This window comes from Alexandromys fortis, unplaced genomic scaffold (genome assembly GCF_014885135.2).
Source record: "Alexandromys fortis isolate MF-2015 unplaced genomic scaffold, M_Fortis_MF-2015_v1.1 scaffold_13, whole genome shotgun sequence".
Taxonomy (NCBI): domain Eukaryota; kingdom Metazoa; phylum Chordata; class Mammalia; order Rodentia; family Cricetidae; genus Alexandromys; species Alexandromys fortis.
This window is the reverse complement of record NW_026067908.1, coordinates 9,971,962-9,995,758: the sequence shown is the minus strand read 5'-3', so window position 1 is coordinate 9,995,758 and position 23,797 is coordinate 9,971,962. Positions and strand designations below refer to the sequence as shown.

The 23,797-nt window shown below is 42.5% G+C and overlaps 1 protein-coding gene across 1 annotated transcript in view; it reads left to right on the top strand.

The window, feature by feature from the left end:
• LOC126498092 (cAMP-specific 3',5'-cyclic phosphodiesterase 4B-like) overlaps positions 1 to 23,797 on the top strand; it is a 334,050-nt gene that overhangs the window by 151,945 nt on the left and 158,308 nt on the right. The window lies entirely within an intron of this gene.

Sequence of the window (23,797 nt, the reverse complement as noted above, 5' to 3'; positions counted from 1 at the left end):
AGAGTTTTCAAAAGTCCATGACAGAAATTATATTTAGATGTCAAATGTTAAGTGTATTTTTTAAAAAAGCATGGAATACAGAAATCCAAAATCCACCAAAAAATCCATGGTCATCATCTGAGTCTATGTGACAAATACCTAGAGATTGTAGGGTAGCCAGGCATTGTGTGGACAGCCCATCACAGGCACTTAACCACCTGGTCCTGAGAGTCCTGGACCCCATGGAAGCAGGGAATGGGCTCCACAATGCGAGGGTACCAAGGCCTGTCACAGTGTAGGACACCAGAAGGAAGGGTTGAAGTGGTGTTGATGAAAACATACAAAAAGCAATGATCATCCAGGTGCCTTTAAATAGTAGAGGACTTTTAAAAGCTTGGTATTGTGGTGTTGGGTAATTTAAAATTTGTCCTTGTGGTGTTGATAGGCACAGACTATGGGCCCTTGGCATAGACTCGAAGCTGCCTTATTTGTGTCAGAGGTACACATGTAAGTCAAAGATATTCCATCCTGGTGTGGCAAAGCAGTCTTGGGCAGCAGTCTGGTTTCCAAAAACTGCCACTATCTGCTCAGAATAGTGATATATAGGACGAACACTGGGGCATCAGGAGGCAAAGGTAGAAAGCCCAGTAGGTTGTTTGTGCCACAGAGGTGACTGCTTCAAAACTCTGAGCATTCTCAGCTGAAAGGAAAGTAGAGCTAGGCACAAGAGAGGCTGTGGAGGAGGACTGCTTGAGTCTAGGAGTTTTTTCCAACCTGGGGAACATAACAAGTTTCTTTGTCTGAAAACAATAAAACAAACATCCACATAAATAAGTAAAGCAGAATACCCTGCGCCTCTCTATTTTAATCCTTGGCTGAAGCAGGAGAGTCTACAATTTGCACTCAGCCCTGGAATAAGAGGCAATCATTGCATCAAAAAAATCAGACCAACATATAAATTCTATTATGAATGTTAAGTTAACCAGATGTAATTTTGAATAAATTATAGCTGCCAAGGAGCTAGAGTCTGTATGGCTTCAGGGCTGATTAGATCTAGAAATCACAGGTGGGATGTTTACACAGGGACGCAACTCCTAAAAGTAAAATCCTTTGGCTTACTATCTGGATCTAACTCCGTCGGTCCATTATGTTCCGTGTTCCTCCTACCTCACCAATGAAGAGATCAGCAAATTCCCTCCAACTACAGTGCTGTTGTGGATGGCATGATTCAAAGTGCAGCTTTGTCCTGCTGAGACATCTGTAAACATGTTCAAGGAATTCCTTGCCCCTTGGCTAGATGAGTCAGTGACCCATTGAATTCTAATACCTGGGTGAGACTTCAGTGGGTTCTCTAGGTGTGGATCTCAGACCCACAAAGGTCAAGCCCTATCATTGCCTAGTCTCTGAATCTCCACCCACTTCCCAGCCAAAGTGCATGAAAATTGACTCCAGACTCTGGAGCTGAGACGGTGTTTCTCAGTCAACCTTACAGCCCCTGAAGGTCTGAAGCCCTGGCCTCGGCTCACATTCTTACTGGCTTCTGTCTATCTTCTGTTGCCTGTATATGGCTAGTTTGGGGGAACTAAAACTCTCACAGCTGAGACCTTAGGTGAGCAAGAAGGTGTTGTCTTGCCCTAACACAATTGCCCTAACTGGAGAGCTCTCTCCATGGCTTCTCTGGGTCACGTGAGAACCATGGATAAAGCCCACCTGTGTCAGATCCACAGCCACGCACTCCTCTCACTGCTCCTATGGGGAGCAGCCAGTTCGTGCCAACTCAGAAACATGTGATGCCTACCAGAAATCAAACAGTGATGATATCTGGATATTGTAGCATCCCTACAAGAACCTTCAGAACTCAAAGGCACCCCCAGAAAAATTCCATTTTCATTTTTGAAAGCCCGGTGAGAGTGTTACTTTGAACCAGCAAGTTGTATCTGCTGACCAGACTAAATCCCTAGGAGGCTCTCAACTGATGGAGACCTCCCTCTCTGATCCCAGGAGAGAGCAGTCCCTGACAGCCAGGGGAGGGTCCACAAATAAGGCAGCCAGGTGAAGACCCTGAGTGGGAAGGAGACTCTTGTGATCCACAGTACAGCTGTGTGTGGAAGACAGCGGAGCAGCCCTGGTGATAATCAAGATGCTCTCTCTGGAAGGCAACTGACATCTCCTGAACGGGACCATGTGGTCACTAGCCCCAGGATGAAGACCATCTAGTTACTTCTGTGTTTGAGCAGACCATCAAGAAGTATCAAGAGATGTCTGTTACTGGGGAACAAACCCTCAACTTAGACCGATGGCAACCGGAGGGGTAGCATTTCCCTGATGAGGGTCAGGTGGCAGCTCCCTTTTCTAGCCAGTTCCTCCATCCCAGTCAGGTCACATCCTCTGCCCACACTTCTTGTGGGTACAGGAAGAAGGTTACAATTAGTGATGCAACTTGTATGTGGTTCTTCCCCTTCCTAATGCTGTGACCCTTTATTCCAGTTCCTCATGTTGTGGTGACCCCTAACCATATGATTAGTTTTGTTGCTACTGCATAACTATAATTCAGGAATCTTCTCCATGACGTGGCTCTGGGTCTTGAGGTCTGATTTGTCTTGAAGCTGTCCCTACAGAACCTGAAATACTTTCTGGTGGTTGTATTGGGCCAAAGGAGAATGTGAAGAAAATGAGGAGCCTCGGGAACACATGAGGAAGACCAGGATCCTCAGCTGCTTCCCTTTAGGAACCAAACCTCATGTCTAGGAGGATCCTCATTTTCTCCACATTCTTGCCAGTTTGAAATCCTATGTCTGTATATGCTCGGATTGAGGGAGATGTTCCACAAAGTCTTCCCACACCAGAGTCCATATGAGACACACGCTGGGGAGAAGATCTCCATGTGCCCTGAACTGGGGTAGCTGTAGAAATAAACACTCCTGCTCGGATATGCTTAGCACACAGAATAGAAGCCCCGCAGGAGGTGGGGCCACCCGTGTGTCACGTGCAAGAAAAGCTTTTCCAAACTGTTTTACCTCAAGTAAGTTTCAAAGTTGAGATACGCTGTTTCTTTAAACAGGTGTCTTTAAACAGTAGAGGACTTTTAAAAGCTTGGTACTGTGGTGTTGGGTATTTTCAAACTGGTCTTTGTGGTGTTGATAGGCACAGACTATGGGCACCTGGCATAGACTTGGAGCTGTGTTACTTTTGTTACATATATAGTTAAGGATATTCAGTCCTGGTGTGGCAAAACAGTCTTGGGCAGGCAGCCTGGGTTTCCAAAAATGCTACTGTCTTCTCAGAATAGTGGTATGTGGGAGGAACACTGGGGGCATCAGCAGGCAGAGGTAGAAAGCCAGGAAGGTTGTTTGTGCCGCAGAAGGTGACTGCTTCAAAACTCCGGGCAGTCTCAGCTGGAGTGAAAGAAGCACTAACTAGGCTGTGGAGGAGGACTGCTTGAGTCCAAGAGTTTTTACCAACCTGGGGAACATAACAAGGTCCTTTGTTCAAATATAATAAAACAAATAACAAGGTAGATAAGTAAACAAAATACAGTACTTGGTGACTCTCCTGCATAATCCTAGGCTGAACCAGGAACATCCAGAATTTGCTTTGAGCCAGGCCTAAAGATGGAGTCCCTGTATCAAAAATCAGATCAACAAACAAATAAAAAATCAATTGTCAATGCTAAAGTGACCCAAAAGAATTTTCAGTATTTTATACCAGAAGTAATTTTGATTAAATTTCAGCTCCCAAGAAGCTGGAGTCTGTACGCCGGAGCTGGTTAAATCTAGAAATCACATTCTGGGTGTTTACACAGTGACTCAACTCCTAAGAGAAAAATCCTTTGGCTTAGGTCTAGATCTGCTAATTCCATTGGCCCAGAGACGTTCAGTGTCCCTGCCTCACCAAAGAAGAAATCCATCAGTAAAACGCCCCAGCCTACAGTGATGGTAGGGGTGGGGTGAGTCAAGTGCAGTTTCTGGTTGCTGGGACTTACAGAAATGGCTCCAAGGAATCTTTGCTCTTTTGCCAAATGATTCACCCACTTAATTCTAAGTGCCCGGGAGAAGAAGCTTATCTGGGGACTCTGGGTGTGACTCTCCACACCAACACAGGTCCTGGCCTACCATGACCTTCAGGCTAGACTGTGAAGTCCTACCCACATCCCAGCCAGGAGTCTAAAAATAGACTCCAGATTCTGGAGCTGGGTGGCTTTCTCCACATCAGCCTTACTCACAGCTCCTGAAGATCTGAAGCCCTGGCCTCAGCTCAGATTCCCAGCTATGGGCAACCACCTAGCTTCTCTCTGTTTCCTGTATATGGCTACACTTGAGGAACTAAAGCTCTCACAACTGAGACCTTAGGTTAGCAAGAAGATGTTCTCCTTTTATAACACAACTGCGGTAACTAAAGAGTCCCTCGGTGACTTCTTTGGGTCACACGAGAACCATGGAGAAAGCCCCCTGAGTCAGCTCCACAGCCATACACTCCTCCTGCTCCCCCTGTGGGAACCAGCTTATGTCATCTCAGAGCCATGTAAAACCTACGAGAAATCCCAGAGTGATGATATCTGGATAGTGTAGCACTCTGGGACATCCTTTATTAAGAACTCAAGAGCACACCATAGATAATCCATTGATTTCCAATTTAGAGAACTAAGTAAGAGTGTTGCTTTGGACAAGCAAGTTGCATCTGCTAACAGACTAAATCCAAAGGAGGCTCTCAGCTGACAGAGCTGACACACACCCCTGAGACCTCCCTCGCCGATTTCCAGAAGACGGCAGTCCCTAACAGCAAGGAGACAGTCAGCAGTGAAGTCAGCCAAAAGAGACTCTGCTCGCTAACAAGAATCCTGCGATCCATAATACATCCATTTATGGGAGTAAGAGAACCAGTCAGTGATAATCATGTTGCTGGCTGTGGAGGACAGCTTGCCGTTCTCGAACAGGCTCATGTGATATCCTCTAGTGGGGAACGGTACCCATCTGAGGACAATCCAGTTACTTCTGTGCTTGACTTATTAGAGCTTCAGCTGCAGTCACTCTCACCTTACAAACAGCGTAAGGTGAGAGGGTTCAGGTGAGAGATCCCTGCAGTATGGGGCTCAGATGACAAACCACATTGGTGACCTGACCTGACCCACTGTGGAGACCATAACACAGCCAAGAGTGGTGTCAGTCCCTGTGAGATCCGGATAGCAATTGGTGATGAGACTCTGTTGGAGTCAGATGACAACCACCGTCTCTGAACAACTACTCTATGGGAGGAAGATGCACCATCCGATTGTGAAACAACTGTTCACTGTGGTCAGTGACAAGCTCTGTAGGTCAGGATGTCTGTAGAGGGCAGACGGCAGCCCCCAGTGTGAAGAAAACCAAAATCCTCTGACGAGTTCCTTCAGTAACTACACCCATTTACTATGAGTTGAAAAATAAAGTTCTGTTTAGGAAGAATTAAGTTTAGTAAGGAAGATATTGCTTGTGAACAATCAGGGCCCAGCGCTTGCTCAGTCTTGTCCTTAGACTCTTCCATGTACCTTGCAATGATATGATCTTGCAAAGGTCTCATTGCCAAAATGGCTGAGAGACACTTAAGGAAATGTTCAACATCCTTAGTCATCAGAGAAATGCAAATCAAAACAACTCTGAGATTCCATCTTATACCTGTAAGAATGGCCAAGATCAAAAACACTGATGACAACTTATGCTGGAGAGGTTGGGGGGGGGGAAGGGAACACTTCTGCATTGCTGGTGGGAATGTAAGCTGGTATAGCCTCTTTGGATGTCAGTGTGGTGATTTCTCAGAAAATTAGGAGACAACCTTCCTCAAGACCCAATAATACCACTTTGGGGTATATATATCCAAGGATGCTCAATTGTGCCACAAGGACATGTGCTCAACTATGTTCATAGCAGCATTGTTTGTCATAGACAGAACCTGGAAACAACCTAAATGCTCCTTGGCCAAAGAATGGATAAGGAAAATGTGGTACATTTACACAATGGAGTACTAAACAACAGAAAAAATAATGACAGCTTGAATTTTGCAGGAAAATGGATGGAGCTAGAAAACATTATTTTGAGTGAGGTAACCCAGACACAGAAAGACAGTTATCACATGTATTCACTCATAAGTGATTTTTAAACATAAAGCAAAGAAAACCAGCCTACAGACCACAATCCCAGAGAATTTAGACAACAATGCAGACACTAAGAGAGATTTACATAGATATAATCTATATGGGAATTAGAAAAAGACAAGATCTCCTGAGTAAATTGGGAGCATGGGGACCTTGGGAGAGGGTTGAAGCGGAGAGGGGAGAGGCAGGGAGGGAAGCAGAGAAAAATGTAGAGCTCAAGAAATATCAATAAAAAAAAAGAAACAAAAGATTAAAGGTGTGTTCCACAGCAGTAAAGCGAATCCTTTAATCTGCCTTTTGTTTAAAATAAAGATGTTATTGGTGAAATTTGCATATTTCCTATTAAATTGTACTGAATAACAACAACAATACAAATATTCAAATGTGCGAAAGTATTATAATAAAATGATATAGGCCCAATTCCTCTTCCCTCTTTTTTGGACTGAAATTCTGCCATTCTTTTTCAGTGGACGATGATAATTGGTGGCTCTGTCAGGCAACCTCCTGTGGTTCTATCTACTGCAGTTTGTCTGCAGTTGAGAACTAGGCAGAAGTAACCCTGTTTCACATAAGTTGTGTCTGGAGATGTATGGTCACATGACTAGCAGAGGAAAGATGTTACTAACTCCACCAACAGCATTGTCTCATTGAGACAATCTTGTGAGGTCACTTTGGTCCTTTGTGACTTATTTTATCTATTCATAAATATCAAAAGTCAGATTTACATTTTCTCCTCAAATCCTCAAGTACAATATTTTTGCATGTGTTCTTGTATTTACATTTCCACATACATGTGTTCTGCATGCTCCCATATGGTTTAACCTACAAAATCTACATATGTCTCAGCTGATGCATATTGTTAAGTGGAGGGAGGGGCTCGATCCCTGCGCCAAGTAGATTGGTTAGTGTGTCTCCAGACATTTCTTTTCCCCATTAGGAGGACAGTTTGAGATTTTCAGCTGGGATGTCTGAGTGATCTTGGTACTGTACTATATATAGATTAAAGTAAAACCGGCTAACTCCTAACTGTGGTATGGATGGAAAGATCCAAAGTGCAGCTTTCTCCTGTTGGACTTCATAACTTCAAGGAGTTCCTGGGTGCTTTGCTGGGCTATTCAGTCATCTTCTGCATTCTAAGAACTTGGGAGGAGGAGCTAAAATAAATCATCTAGATTTGAGCTCTAAGGCACAGGGTGTGGCCAACCAAGGGCGGGGCCCTGAAGCCCTGCCCACTTCCTACTGAGCTTTCTATAAGACTCCAGATTCTAGAGCTGAGTACCTTTCTCCCAGGCCACTTTTACCACACAGTTCGTGCAGGTCTGATGCTCTGGCCTCCAGCTTGCATTCTGGAGCTGCTTGGGTCTAACACTTAGCCACTGTCTGTCTTCATTTGACTACTTTTAAGGACATCAGAACCAAAAACATAGTTTGGCAACATGGTCTCCATTCCCCAAACAATTGAGGAACTTCACAAGTTCCTCGGGGTCATCTCAGAACCATGTTAAGTTCAGGGGAAAAACTCGAGGTGATTCTCAGTCAGGGCCCTGCAATCCCAGGACTGCCCCTGTGGAGACTGTCCAGTGTCAACTCAGAGCCAAGTGGTGCCTACCAGGAATCAAACAATGTTGATGCCTGCATATTGAGCACCACAGGGACTGCCTTAACCCAGAACTTAGCAGCACTCCCCAGAAAAGATATCAATTTCCCTTTTATAGCCAGGCCCTCCATCTCTGTCATATGATAACTTCTTTTTCTGATCATACTTCTTGCTGGGATCAGGAGAGGATCAATTGGTGACATGCCCTTCTATGGTGATCATGTAAAAGCTCCTAAATAATCCTGGCTGTGTCTGAGAATCAGATGATATACCCCAGTGTTGCCCAGATAAACCACCATAGTACCCTCTTATCCTCAGAATGTCTGCACAGGTCGGAGGTCAGCACTCAGTGGTGAGGAAGCCTGTGACCCTCAGGCATTTTCAGGTCCATCCCCAGTTCCTTCTCTTTCTCCTTTTCCCCCCAAGACAACCTCTAGAAACCCCTTCCAGAGACAGAGTCCACAGGAGAAGGCAGACCTCAAAGACAGAAACCCTGTGTTGCATAGCAATCCTCCCAGTTTGAAACCCTACAGATTGTGGGAAACTTTACAAGTCTTTCCACTTCAGAAACCATAGGAGGACAGAGGCCGAGGGGAGAAGTCTTCTGTGTGCATTAGTTCAGGATGCCCATGGATTATCACAGCAGGCACAAGAGAAAGCACAGTGGGAACCTTGCTTTGCAAGTGCAACAAATCCCTTTCCAGATGTTATTACCTCAAGCAGCATATGACTGTGCATACTGTACCTTCATGCACCATGGAACTCACTGTCTACAAATATCATCTTCCCAATCACATTTTATTCTTCCTGCCCACAACTTTGAGAACCCCTACTACATGCTACTGTTTGTAAATAGTGACCTAATCAAAATTTTAAATCTGTGATCTAAGGATTGATTACTTTACCTGAGGATGTGTTTGCGTGTCTTTCTCACGCCATGTTTGTTTTCTCCAAGCAGCTTCAAGAATGAGGAAACACACCCTCGGGTCTGCTTGAGAGTTCCATCTCTTCTCTCTGTGATTTTGGCTCTCCCTTGGTATTTCCCAAACTATTTAAGGATTTCTTCTCAACTACTGAGCAGAGATAGCACAACTACTTCTGATTAAAAGTGCCAGGAATATGCTCAGGATTCGGGGGAGGCTTGGCTTTAGTGACCTCCAATGTGGCAAAAAGGTCTGGCTGGACTCCAGTGAAAACTGTGCAATCTTCAACTCCAGCCAGCAGATCCAGACCTGATTAAAGACTGGCTAATGATTCAGAAGCCCCATGGCACAGGCTGGATGCCAGAAAGGCCCCTCGGCTGGGTGGAAGGGCAGGTATATATGCATAGGGAAATGGAAGGGTGCCACCAATGTTTGAGTACCCAACAATGCAGCTTGGATGAGGATTCAAATTCTGAGCCAACTTTCTCAGGAGATGTCGTGAATCTAAAATTGACATATAACACAGTCTGAACCTGAAGGTTGAGAAGACAGTGCTAAAAAGCAATAGGATTCTCATGGAACCCACCCACAAGCTTAAGGCAGCCAAGGTCAGCAAGAAGCTGCTGGCCGACTAACTAAGCTGAGGCTCTCATGTCTAAACCCAAGGAAACACAGCACAAACACCTGGAGGAATCCTCCAGGCCAAGAAGGAGGAGATCAGGAGACTTCCAAAGGGAGAAGAACCCAAGACATAAAGCCCCTCTTGCCTCTGTACCTACTGGCCTCAGTGTGGCCTCGCACACAACAGTCATTAAAGTAAAACTAGTCTTCCAAAGAACACCCGCTGGCTAACTGAATCGCGGTTGCACAAATCCCTTGGGACCTGGAGGGAAACCAGAGATCTCAACTCTTCATCCCAGTTGGTTGCTTGTGACGGGTCATGTGGGCAATACTTCAGATTTACCTGTTGTTGCAAATGGTTCCACCATAGATACTCTGCAGAACACTTAATCAAAACACAGTGTGCATAGTCTTGTAGTGTGCCCATAAAGCCCCCAAGTAATACGGCTTAACAATCGCTAGTAATGAAAGAAACTTCAGAAAATGTGCCACAAACTGATTAAGGAAATGGAGAGAGTCATTCAGAGAGCAGATTAAGGGAGTTAATTATGCGCAGCTTGACTGAGCAGAAACTGAAAGGAGAGCTAATGGGCTCTTTGATATTATTTGAAGACACTAAATGTCAGGGAGAAAACGATGTTTTGTGGGATACAATGACATGCTGTTAGAGGAATGAGGCCGAGTTGAGAATGGGATGTTTAAGTGAAGTATGATGAATGCTTTGAAAATGAAATTTATGTAACTGTGAAGTATCTTTTTAGTATAAAATGGGATCCCTTCTTAAAAATATACCAATTTTTGGTTGTAATACCTGTTGTTCTAAACAACGGATTTCTTTAGTGTTTATTAACTTCCAACTTGAGCAGCCTTCAACTTCAGCAAGAGCCCATTCTGTTCCCAAGTGCTTCTGCGATTATATATCCCATGAAGTCCTGCATCACCTCATATAGTGCAAGGCTGGAGAATGACTCTTTTCCTGTTGTTTTTTTTTTTTTTTTTTTGAGACAGGGTTTTTCTGTGTAGCCATGGCTATCCTGAAACTCGTTCTGTAGACCAGGCTGGGCTTCCAAATAGCAATAGACGATCATTTCCTTTACCCCACATCCTCAGTAGTCTGAGCTGTCGTTTGTTTTATTGATCTTTGCCATTCTGTTTGGTATAAAATAAAATCTCAAAGTAGTTGAGTAGAAACGTAGTTCCCTGATAACAAAGGATATTGAACTTTGCTTTAAGTGTTTCTCAGCCATGTGTGTTTCATCTTTTGAGAATTCTATTTAGTTCTGTTCCTCATTTTTAAATTATTTTATTTCTTTTCTTGACATCCAGTTTTTTCAGTTCTTTATAAATTTTAGGTGTTAACCCTCTACTGGATGTACAAATCGTAAAGATCTTTCCCCAGTCTGTACCCTGCTACTTTGTTAAAATGATGGTGTCTTTTGCCATACAGAAGCTTTTCAGTTTCATGAGGTCCCATTTATCAATTGTTCTTCTGAGTGCCTGTGCCAATGGCGTCCTGTTCTTTTCCTGTGCCAACAAGTTCAAGACTATTTTCCACCCTCTCTTCTATCAGGTTCAGTGTGTTATGACAAAGGCTTAGTTTTGCGCAGTGTGATAAATATAGATCTATTTGCATTGTTCTATATTCAGACACTCAGTTTGAGTAGCACAATTTGTAGAAGATGCCGTCTGTCTTTTTTTTTTTTTTTTTGCAGTGTGTATTTCTGGCTTTTTTTGTAAATGATTAAATGTCCATAGGTGTGTGGACTTAAGTCTGGGTCTTCAGTTTGATTCCTTTGATCAATATGTCTGTTTACATTCTAATACCACGATGTTTGTATTTCTATAGCTCTATAGTACAACATGAAATTGAAGCTTGGCCTTTTGGTGTCCACAAAGGAATGTTGGCAGTGATATGTCCATTATGTCTCTAATTATTCATGATAATTAAATTATGATATTGGTTTCACTGTCACATTTCTGAGAACAATGGAAGCTCTTTGATGAGCCCATGACATCTCGATCATTCCACGTCATGGTGTTTGCATTTTCTGAGAATGTGATTACAACTGCACAGGAAACCTGTGTCCCAGCATGACCAAGCAAGCCCCCAAATCCTTATGATACTAATAATAGACCAAAGAACATACTTTGAGAAACTGAATAAGTAAGATGAGCTTAAATCATCATTTTGACAAAACCAACCGGCATCAGAACCTAGGTGCTTGTCAACGGTGTAAACGTCAGACTCAGAGGCAAAGAGAAAGTTTAATAAACTTGAGTGAGACTCAAAATATAACCATGGGTCAAAATTGGCAAATATTCAGACACTATTCCTGAAATAGCTTTACTTCACACTAGTAATGTGAGAAAAGCTAATATAACACTGAAAACAAATTGGAGGGGCTTGTCTCTGTCACAGTGTCCACGGGTGCTCACAAAGGGATCTTGACTTGGAGACAATGTTTACCTTATAGCTCTGTGGTTTGGGTACTCTGGCTATCTTAGCCAGCATTTGGGGATTTTAAATGGTCAGTGTAGGCAGGATCTTGTGTTACAGCAGGTGCTTAGGGTGGTACTTGTGAAATTTCCTTCTCTTCTTTGTCAGCTTCCTGAGTCATTGTCATTACACGTCTGTCCTGGTTGTTGTATGTCACCTTGACAGCAGCTAGAGTCTTTTGGGAAGGGAGACTCAATTGAGAAAATGTCTCTACAAGGTCAGAATGTAGGCAAACCTGTAAGGCATTTTCCTTCCTTCTTTCTTTCTTTCTTTCTTTCTTTCTTTCTTTCTTTCTTTCTTTCTTTCTTTCCTTCTTCTTCTTCTTCTTCTTCTTCTTCTTCTTCTTCTTCTTCTTCTTCTTCTTCTTCTTCTTCTTCTTCTTCTTTTTAAATTTACCTACATTTGTGCACTTTATTCTTTCAGTAAATGACAGTAACCACCAAAAACCATGGGCTTTGACATGTCTTTCAGACATAGTTAAAAAAATTAGGTATTCTTTACATAAATAGAAAGACAAAACACAAGTTTGATGAGCTGACCCTGCATCTCACCAACTGCATCACTTGGGAGAGCAGATTCTGCATCTTGCCTGGGCAAAACAGGAGAGTTGACCCTGGTGGTGTTGATGCAGGTGAGCCAGCCCTGAGGGCATGAGAGCAGGAGAACTGCCCCCCCCCCCCCCCCCCGCTTGCTGCAGGCTGCAGTGGGTGAGCTAGCTGGGGCAGTGCTGGAGAGCTTGACCTGTTGGTGACCACTCAGCTGCCACCTAGGCCCAGAACCAGAGCTATGAGGTGGCCCACACCAACATCTGCCTCATTTATGAACTATGAGGTGGCCCACCCCAACATCTGCCTCATTTATGAACTGCTGGAGCATGGGAAGGGACCCGACCTGCAGATCCAAAGTTACAGAACCTCCATGACACAAGGCAACAATTACATATTCAAGAGGAATCCCAGTGAGGGCCCAGGACTGAGAGTGTAGCAGAAACCAGTGGCCTCAAACCAGACCGATGACTCATTGCAACGAACACTTATAAGTAAAGAAGTATGGACTGAAGGGTATACTGTGTGATTCATTCTGTCACAGTACACTTTCCATGCTGAGGCTTTTTTTTCTGTATGTTTGTTAGTTTGGTTGTTTGTTTTGTTTGGAATTTTGTTTTGTTTTGGGAAGTGGGGTTGCAAGGGTGGAGGATGGATATGAAGGGATGGACAGATGGATGGTATCAGGATGCATGATGTGAAACCCACAAAAATATCAATTAAAAAAAAAAGAAATACTGGGGACTCCGAATGTAGCTTAGTGAGAGAGAACTTTCCTAAATAGCAACTGCAGTGTTCTGTGTGGGAGAGAAGGAAGAAAAGAAAGAGGGGAAAGGGAGGGAGGGAGGGAGGGAGGGAGGGACGGAGAGAGGGAGGGAGGGAGGAAGGAAGAAGAAGGGAAAGAGAAAGGGGAGAAGAAAAAGAGGAAAAGAGGGCAGGGAAAAACTTCAGTAAGGCATTTTCTTAATTAGTGATCAATGTTGTAGGGCCCAGCCCATTTGGGGTGTTGCCACCTCTGGGTAGGTGGTCTGGGTTCTGTGGGAAAGCAGGCTGAGCCAGGCAGTAGGGGCCCATGCCTTTAATCCCAGCACTTGGAAGGCAGAGTTGGATCTCTGTGAGTTTGAGGCCAGTCTGGTCTACAGAGGGAGTTCTAGGACAGCCAGAGCTGTTACACAGAGAAATTTTGTCTCAAACAACTACAAAAAAAGGGAGGCAGCACACCTCCATGGCCTGGGCTTTAGTTCCTGCCTCTAGGTTCCTGTTTGAGCTCCTGTCCTGACTGCCTTGAATGGAGACCCGTGGTGTGAGAGAGTAACTGACTTGGCCGAGGTGTTTATCACAGCAACAGAAAGCCCACAAAAAGCTTTCAGTGAGATCACTTCCGTCATGTGAGCAGATTTCTTTTAACCTAATACTTCTCCTTTTCCCTCCACTAACATTAGTTTGCCTTCAAGGGGGAGGATCTTAATACTAGCATAAACCTAATGTGTGGCCAAATTAAAAATACATTGTCATCAAGAGAAAAAGTGCATATTCATACTAAATAAGGCACAACCACATGGAACCACACAGCAAAGGAAGACGGCATGATAGGAGAAAGTAGATCCAAACACCCAAGTCCTCCTACAGTGTTAAAGAAGTAGCCATACTCTATCAAAGCTCTGGCGTCCTAAAGAATCATTAAAACTGTTAAAATGTTGTGTGCGTGTGTGTGTGTGGGGGGGAGACAAATATCTCTTAAAACGCAGATTAGGCCACTATGAGATTTCTCAACAAAGTAATAGAAGTAGAACCCAATGTGTTTTCAAAACGATGCAATATTTCTAACAGAAAATCCTCAACTTAGTTCCTCCGAAGGGTAAACAGTGATTTTCTGACAATGAAAAGGGAAAGAAAAACAAAAGTCCAAAAAAAAAAAAACCCTAAAAAAAGTATGAAACAAATTGCAAAAGAGAAGTGGCATATCTTTACCTATTAATCATCAATCTTAAATTTAGATAAATTATATTTTCCAGTAAAAATATATGGAGGGGATTAATGAAAAATACATCAAGATTCAATTATCTGACTGTTCACAAGTGATTGAAAAAGGCAAGCAGTAACTGAGAAAGAGCAACGGTGTCTATACTTAGATGAGACATAAATTAAGTTATAAAGGGTTACAAAGAAAGGCAGTACATAATAATAGACAGCAGCAGGAGAAATTGAAAATGGTATATCAGACCAGGTCCAAAGAGAAAAGAGTGGTATATGCCTTTAATGCCTCAGAGACATGTGTATCTTTGTGAGTTTGAGGCCAGCCAGGCAACATAGTGAAACTCCTCTGCCCCCTCCCACTATATATACATATGTGTTTGTGTGTGTATGTGTGTGTTTATAAACAACATGCTACTCAAAAATCAATAACTAAGAAATAAAAGTATCTTGTAATGACAATAGAAACATAATATACAAGCATTTGTATACACTGTGAATCAGTCCTAAGAGGGGAGTTTATAATAAAAGATTCATATTTCAAAAAAGAAAAAAGTATATAAGCAATATAATTCAAGGAACTAGGAAACAAAGAAAAAATGAGTATGAAATTAATAGAAAGAAGCAAAAGACAAAGATTAGAGCTGAAGTAAATGAAACAGAAACAGACAATCCGTGAACACTAAGCACTTTTAATAAATAATAAAGTTGAATGATGAGTACAGAGAAAAGGTCTCTGCAGAAGTTGGAGAGAAGAGATTGCTGATGCTGTGGTTATAGAAAGGTTCATAAAATAGTCATCCACTAACAAACTGGCTAACCAGACAAAGTGAAAAGACCCCTCAAACACACAAGCCACCGACACCAAATTATGAGTAAATGGAAAATTTGAGCAAACTAATAACAATAAAGAGGCGGAATGGGTAATAAAAATCCTCAAATCAAAGTAAACCCCAGAGCTGCTCAGCAGTAGAGCTGAATTCTGCCAAATACTTAGGAAAGAGTTACACAAATTGTTCTCAAACACTTCTAAAGACAGTAAATTGGAGGGTAGTTCCTAAGCCAATTGTATGAGGCTAGCATTACTCTGATACCAAAGACAGATAAGAATAGGATAGTATAAAAAAAGTATAGACCCATTGTTTTGAAGAATATAGATTCAAAAATCTAAAACACCAGGCTCAATAAATCTTATCTATAATCCTAGGCTTAGGTAAGCTGTTTCAGAATTTGTGGTTAAACATGAAGACCATGTAGCAAAAAAACAGATCGACCAGAAAAAAACTACAGACATTTAAAGAGTCATTCCTTAGATCAAGTGATATATTCTAGGCATGTAAGGACAATTCAACACATGCAGATCAATGAACGTGATATATCTATTAAAAAAAAACCCAAGAGATTAAGGAGATCATATTATCTATCATTCAACAGAATATGGCTTTCTTTTCGAGATTGACTCCTCGGTGGACTGGGTGTAGTGAGATTTACTTCAACACAAAGAAATGATCACATAACACTATCCTAGGTAACATTATTTTCAGGGGTAAAATCTGACATCCTTTTTTATTTAAGATTAAGGATAAGACAAAGATGCTCATTCCCACCATTTCTTTTTAGCAGAGCCCCAGAAGTCCAAGTCTCAGAAGGCAAAAGACAGTGAATGAAAATAGAAGATTTTAAATTGCATTTATTTGTAGGTGGCATAGTCATTTATACACATATAACTCTAAGATGGCACCAAAAATTTGTAAAAGCAATAAATCCAATGTTTCAGTATACTGCATTAATAGTCATAGATCAGAAATGTGTGTGTGTGTGTGTGTGTGTATGTGTGTGTGTACACCTCTAAAGCAATCATGTTTCTAAAAGCACAGAAATTACTCAGGTAAAAAACCTATATACTGAAAACTACAAAATGCCAATTGAAGAAATTAAAGAAAACATTAATAAGTGAAAAGCTATGTCATGTTCAATGATCATAAGAATAAATGTTAAAATGTCCATGCTACACAAGGGAATCCACAGAATTAGTGCAGTGCATGTCAGAATTCCAATGTCACTTTCCCACAAAAATGGAGAAAAGAGTCTTTAATGCCACACAGAACCACAGATGATCTTGAATGAAAGGGCCATGAGCAAAAGAACGAGACAGGAGGCACCATGCTTTCTGATGCACAAAAGGTATTCATCAGTGGCTGTAGCAAAATGCATACCACTGGTGTAAAGATAGAGAACCTGTCGCGTCCACCCTCGTCCCGCAAGGAAAAACGCAACACCTGGAGCTCTTCTTGCAGCAGTTTTCAGGACTTTATTCACAATAATCTTTCTCCTTCTCCTTCTCTCTTTCCCTCTCTTTATCCTCTCTCTCCGGGCAAACCTCTCCCAGCCCTTAAGTAGGCATGGGCTGCCAACCCCGAACTGCCAGGTGGGCACTGCCCATAGGTTCAAGCATATGCAGGCAGCTGATAATCATTGCGTGATCATAGCATAGGTCAGGCCTTAGCCATCTCAGGAGTTGATTATACATCTCCATCAGGTGTGACACCACGCAGCTCGCTACAAGAACCCATCAATAAACCCACTGATTTAGCGTCAGCTGAGAGTTTCTGGCAACAGGGTTAAGAACACACAGAGCATGGGCTGTTGAATAAGCGTTGCTTGGAAAACTGAATGTTCACAAGTGGATGAGTGGAGTGAGGCCTTTATCCCACACCATATACAAACTCAACTAACACCACACACAAAACGCAACTCAACCATCAAGACTCCTAAATAAGAATGAAAACTAAACCATGGCCATAAGAAAGCAAAGGGGAAGGGCTCTGTGGCACTGAACAGAGGTGATGATTTCTTTTGCCTGTACAGACACAAAAGTACAGGCAGCAAGACAAAACATGGACGAGCAGACCAGGTGCGGTGAAGCAGGTCTTTATTCCCAGCACTGAGGCCGTAGGAGTGAGGGCATCACTGTAAGCTGCAGGCCAGTCTAGTCTACATGAGTTCCAGAACAGCCAGGGTTGCGTAGTGAGACTGTGGTTCAAACAAAACAAAACGAAGGTAAAACAAAGCAGGAAATGGGGTACCACCAAATGAAATGTGTTTCTCCGTAGAATATGGGGAGGGGAAAAGATGTTTGAAAGGAGAAGGATTAGCAGGTGTAGGAAGGAGGTGAGGCATGGATGAATAAGATTATGATGCAGTATATACAAGTTTAAACTTTTTAAAAGCCACCTGATGAAATAAGTAGAAAAAGACCAAAAAAAATTTTAAAATTGAAGACATGTAAATGGGCAATAATATGTACATAAAACTGTGTTCATCATCACTAATCGCTGGAGAACCATAAATCAAAACCATAGCTAGCTGTCCACTACACCTGTTGGAATAGACCTCTTTCTTTAAAAAAGTGAAATGCAGCTAGGCATATTGGCGCATACCTTTAATCCCAGCACTGGGGAAGTAGAGGCAGGTAGATCTCCGTGAGTTCAAAGCCAGCCTGTTCTACAAAGTGCGTTCCAGGACAACCAGGATTATTAAACAGAGATATCCTGTCTCAAAAATCAAAAATAAGTAAATAAAATAAAATACAAGGATTAGATTGAATGTGGATGCTATTACAGAAAATATTACAGAGTTTCAAGAAGAAGTAGAAGAAGGAGGAGGAGGAGAATAAGGAGGAGGAGGAGGAAAAGGAGGAGGAGGAGGACAGAACTACTATAAGACTCAGCAATCATACTACCAAGCATATACCCAAAGAAGCTGAAACCAGTGTGGTGAAGGATTTCTATATTCTCATATTCAATATAGTATTATTCACCCTAACCTGAGTCATCAATCAGTGAAGCAATCTAAAGGTCTGCTAAAATATGAATGGATAAAGAAAATGTGATATGTTATGTGTACACATAAATGTGCAACAAATAAATTGCTATTCAGCCTTCAAATGGGAGGTCCTGCCGCTTACATTGTGGAGAAATCTGGAGTCCCATTACACCGTGAGAAACAAACCAAGAGCAGAAAGCCCAATGCTGTGTGATCTCACTTACATGTGAAATCTTCTAAATTTGGACTCATAGGTAGGACTCGGGTGGAAGAAGAAGGGCTGAAGATCAAATGAGTTAAAGCTATGTGAAATATTTAAAGTAAGGCTGGCATAAGCTAGGTGCTGTAGAAGGTTTGTCTATTACAGCATTGTACAGAGGTTAGAAATTATCTTTAGAAGTTGTCAAGGACAAATTCTCGTGCAGCAGTAGAGGAAGAGCTGCAGTCCAGAGAGTGCCCATTCTGGTCGCGTCGTGGCATCTGATTGTAGCATTCATAAATTCCACCAGACTTTCCTCAGAAAAGATGGAGATGACCAACCTGAGTGAATGCAGGCAGAGGAACAGAAGATGGAAGGATTGGGTGTGTGGCTACTGGCCGGTTGATGGTCTACAAATCTGCAGTGCATGCATGACAGATGAGAAGTAGAATCCCACCAGTGAGAGGTGGAGAGGAGGGATGAGAAAGTGGGTGGGTGTGAAATGAGCAACGCTCAATGACACAGAAGTCTGAAAATACCCTAATGAGACCTGAAAAAAACAAAAATAAAATCCCATTCTTTTCTTTGCTGTAGATACACTCTATCTGGGCATGAAAAACTGTCTCTGTGCAGCTACAAATATGCCATGTTTTCAAAATCACTATTTTGCTTTTTAAAAGAACATGTACTTATTTCACACATCATTCAAGGTGTCACCTTATGTCTATGAAGGGCGCTTTTGCTAAAATATTCTTAATATAGGTAAATACATTTTATAAAGCCAATTATCAGAGGAGTCGAATTCAAGTATAAATGAAGCAACAAGTAAGAACATCAAACTAAGAGAGAATTCGATCAAAGAGGCATAAGAACCTCCATCCCCTCTAACATCATGAAAACCTTCATTCCCCCTCCCATCCTGAGAACCTTCACCCCCTCACATCCTGAGAACCTTCATCCCTCTGCCTCACATGCTGAGAGCCTTCATACCCACCCTCATAGTCTGAGACCCTTCATCCCCCCTCACATCCTGAGAGCCTTTATCTCCCCCACATCCTGAGAACCTTCACCTCTCCCATATCCTGAGAGCCTCCTCCCCCGCCACATCCTGAGAGCCTTCATTACCCCCCCTCATATCCTGAGAGCCTTCTCCCCCCCACATCCTGAGAGCCTTCATTACCCCCCCCCCATATCCTGAGAGCCTTCATCCCCCGTCACAGTCTGAGAACCATCATCCCTGCCCCCCTCACATGCAGCCTTTTCGTATCTTCTTGCGTCTTCACAGCACGACACACCCACGGTCACTCTGCATCTGGCTTTTGCTGTTTCGTTTTATGCTTATTTTTTCATATCTACTCTCTTCTACTCAACTGTCATAAGCCCGACAGGAATAAGATTTGAAGGTTTAAATAACCCAAGTCGTTGCCTACTTGTGGAACGCACATGAAGAATTAGTGTTTGGGGAGTACAGTCGTATAAAAATTAAGTGGTTTCTACTAGTTCTTTTTGCTTGAAAGGACTTTTCACACCAACCAGATGCCTACCCTAGCCTGTTTCTACTTCTTTCACATCTGAACGTGTTCTTCTGAGTTCTGCATTTGCCATTTTCTGGTTAAGTGACCTTGAAGGGATAGCGGAAACTTGCTATACCTGTTTTAACAGTTTAAAATAAATGATAGTCCATCTATTGCATAAAATTAGTATTGGAATAAGGTAATTCATATAAAGTTCTTTAGCCATCTTCAATAAATTGGACTGTTATTTATAATACTCAATATTATGTATTCTTTGAATGTTTTTCTAAGAACAAATTTATTTTTATTACTGAATAACCAAGTTTATGGGAAATATTAGGAGCGTTTTCTTTGCTTGAAATACTATGCTACACACTGGTGAGTGAGATAGAAATGGCGTCTTTCTATACGGCTCAGAATCTAGTGGGTGATAAACGGAGGGCAATTATTGATTAATTACTATGATTATGTTTTACTTTTGACTCATTTACCACCGTGTATAGAGTCACAGATTCCTCCCTAAGGAAGACATTACTGCCCTTAAAGTATCTCAGAGTCTCTCTTTGACAGTCTTCTGCCACATCCTCATGCGGTTCTTAGTCACTTGGTGACCATGAAGTGCACAGCTTCCTAGATCGTGTCCATGCCTATAACATTTTCTCCTTCCCTCTCTCCCTGCACAGCCACATTAATCTTCCTTAAACACTGCTTTCATCTCATCACTGCCCTGCTCAGTAACTCTAAATAGCTCGCACAATCCTCCTCCATCAAGTCCAGAAGACTCTGCTAACTTACAAGACTACCCTCCCTTTGTCCCCAGCCTAAGGAATCTTCTCAGGTCACAGCAGCTGAGAGGAGGAAATCCATGGATTTTATTTCTATTTTCATAGAAATGGCTAACTTATGAATGTGTAAGACTATACTAATACATTATACTAATATTTGACACAACTCATCTCAATGAAATCAAAGCTCTTAGAAATATTTCTATTTACAAATGAGAAGAAAGAGTTTGCGTGATTAAGGACTTGAACATCTAAATTCTATCTGTTCCCCTCCAATTCCTGTTAATAACATGCTCTTCATTTGATCTCAGATATCTTTCTCAGTCTGTCAAAGCCACACACATTGATTTTCCCCATGATCTGACTGACCAAGTCCCACTTCATAGAACTCTCTCTTCATTGATTTCCTTTGCCTTTGAACTGAGACTTCAGTCACCAATAGCGCCCTCACACGTGCGTTATGGACATGCATTCTACAGACAAGGAGGAGGAGGAGGAAGAAATCAATTTCTTATGAGCAGCAAATATACTTTCAGTCTCAAGTACAGACAGAGGCTTCTCCTTGTGCAGTATCGTTAAGGGGAACTTGAGTGCAGGAGTGAACAGTGTTCTTATCAGAGTCGTTACAGAGGCTTTGTGAAGAGCATCAGAAGAGTCCTGCATGTGATGATGTGCAGTCTAGCCAGTGACATCATTGCAACAGAATGAAATTCGTGCTGAATTTGACCCTAGGAAACCTGAAGTGGAAGGGTTGAGAGACTAACACTCAGTAGCAGATTCTGTTCCAAATCACTATTCGAGTCAGGAGGCTGAATCCAGGAAATCTGATGTGGGAGGTCTTGGATGTTTTTATAGTCTTTTTTTCAGGTATGTGGCCCTCTAATTCTATTTGAGACTTTCTGGAATTTAGAAGTTTGTGCTATGTCTGGGTTAAAATGAAAAGAATTTTTTTTTTCCCTGATGGGAACTAGAGAGAGACCCAGCAAATCGGGCTGGGGTTCAATTCCCAGTTCTTGTTTTGACAGCAAACAGAAAGAAGGACTAGTCACGAAAGAGAAGAAATAAATGGGTTGTTTGCATAAGGTTTGGGGAGGGTGATGTGAGTGTGGGATCGACTTGATGGAGTTAGAGGTGTCCTAAGAAGTTTAGTGAGGATAGGGTGAGAATATATCTGCCTTGAACTTCATTTTTATTAGGTTAGCACTGGTCCTCTGTATGTACAATAGACACTCCTAATGCTACCTGTTACAAGACCATCCCGGAACCTACTGAGTAGGTACCTGAACTAAGGGTCCCGGGCAAGCGCATGCTCAATAAACTCCAAGGGTCATTTCTCTGTATAAAAAATTTGATGAACCTCCGAATTATGGGCTAAATGGGCCAAACACCGGTTTCAGATTGAAGCACATGCTCTCAGACTGACCTGGAGCTGGCACCAGACCCAGAGCAACTTTAGTGAGTCTTAGAGGAGTAGACGCCATTAAATATTTTATGAAATGGGCTGATGAAGTGTCTTGGAACAAGTCATTGAATTTTTAAAAAGGATTTTTATGAGAGAACGCAGACAGGGAATTTTAGAAAGTCCTCTTAATAATGGAAGCAGGTACAAATTTAATGAAGGGGGCGTTTTTTAATATGGGCTAGCAGCACGGCCTGCCTTTTACACTCCTGTGAAGGGCACCTGGGAAGTCTTATTTTGGGAGACTGGAAATCTAATGTCACTGCATGTGGCTAGGGAAATAATACCTTGGCAGGGGAGGAAGACAGATGGATTAGATTGCCATAATAAGGAACGTGGCTTGATACTCAGACTCTAGAATGTTCCGCTGACTCTGGATACAACTAATCAGCATCAGCGTAGCTAGGTGGTGCGCAGTTTCCTTAGTCTAGATGCGATCTGTGACACGAAGGCAAGCTTTGTTGGGTTGGAGTGAAAGACAGGTGTTTTGACGGCGCTTTGGGCCGCTGCCCCTGTGAGGAGGACCAGTTCAGGCCAGGCACGCACCGCTGTTTGTTGTGTGATAGCTTCCTTTGTTTATTGTTGTGATTTTAAATAGAGGGAGAAAAGAATTGGGGCTAAGGCTTGAACCAAAGCAATCAGGCAACTTCAATAATGAAATGCTACCCAGGCTTTTGCATTAGGAAATCTATGCAATCCTGCTGCTAATGCTCGTCTCCCTATAGGGATTCATCCCGGCCTATTTTATCAGCTCAGTGGGGTTTAATGCCTCTCTACTCTGAAGGGTAAAAAGGGGGGATAATCACCAAGGTAATGAAAACCACCCTTCCCATGCTTTGTGGGGTATTTTATTAAAAGCATGTTGCTTTGGTCTTATAGACCAGTTGCAATGTGTGAATATAAAATGCCAGGATAGCTCTCAAGGGAAGCGTTTTCTTGTGTGCTAATTTGAAATTCCTCAAACAGCACGCAGTCAGGTGTGATGTTAATATTTTGTATCTTTGCTCTCTGAGCCTTTCATAAAGGCGCCGGTTAGTGCAGTAAAGGCTCGGCTACATTTGGGGGGGGCTGAGAGCTCAAGCCTGGAGCTCCTTCTGGTTTCCTTTCTCACCCTTCCTTTACCTTCCTGCGATGCACACTTTCAGCATTCTCTCCTGCCTTTAAGCCGTGGAGAAGTCTAATTAGTGTGTCTACCGCGAATGGGCAAGCAGCCTCTTTCCTGTTAATCACACTTTGCTTTTTATAAATTAGCTGGTTGCTCGAAGCGTTTTCACATTTTGCTCCTCTTCTCTGAAAACTTTAACCCACTTTGGGGATGTGTGTGTGAACCATGCCGCCAGTTCCATCCCATTAGCGTTATCGTCTTCAGCTCATCTCTAGCCTACTTCTTCTCAAACTTTGGGGCTTATGTTAAGCTCTAGGGCAGTTAATTCTACCCAGCATGCTGTCTGGTGAAGAAGATAGACTGATAAAAAAAACAATGCTGTTGCCATATAACAAGGCGAATGGCAGAGATAGTTGGAAAGGGATGTAATTGAGGAAACTAATATTTGATTTGGATTCATCCTATCTTGAGCAAAAGGCTCTCAGGCCAGGGAAAGAGAGATCTAAGCACAGAGTTTTGAAGCCTGCAAAGAATAGAGCTTTGGTAAGATTTTGGAGACAGGCTGGTGCTTCAGTGACCAGAAACTAGGTTGAAAGTCAAAAGATACAACTGAAAGTGTGATGCTTCTAGTGCAAAGGGTCTCTCATTTG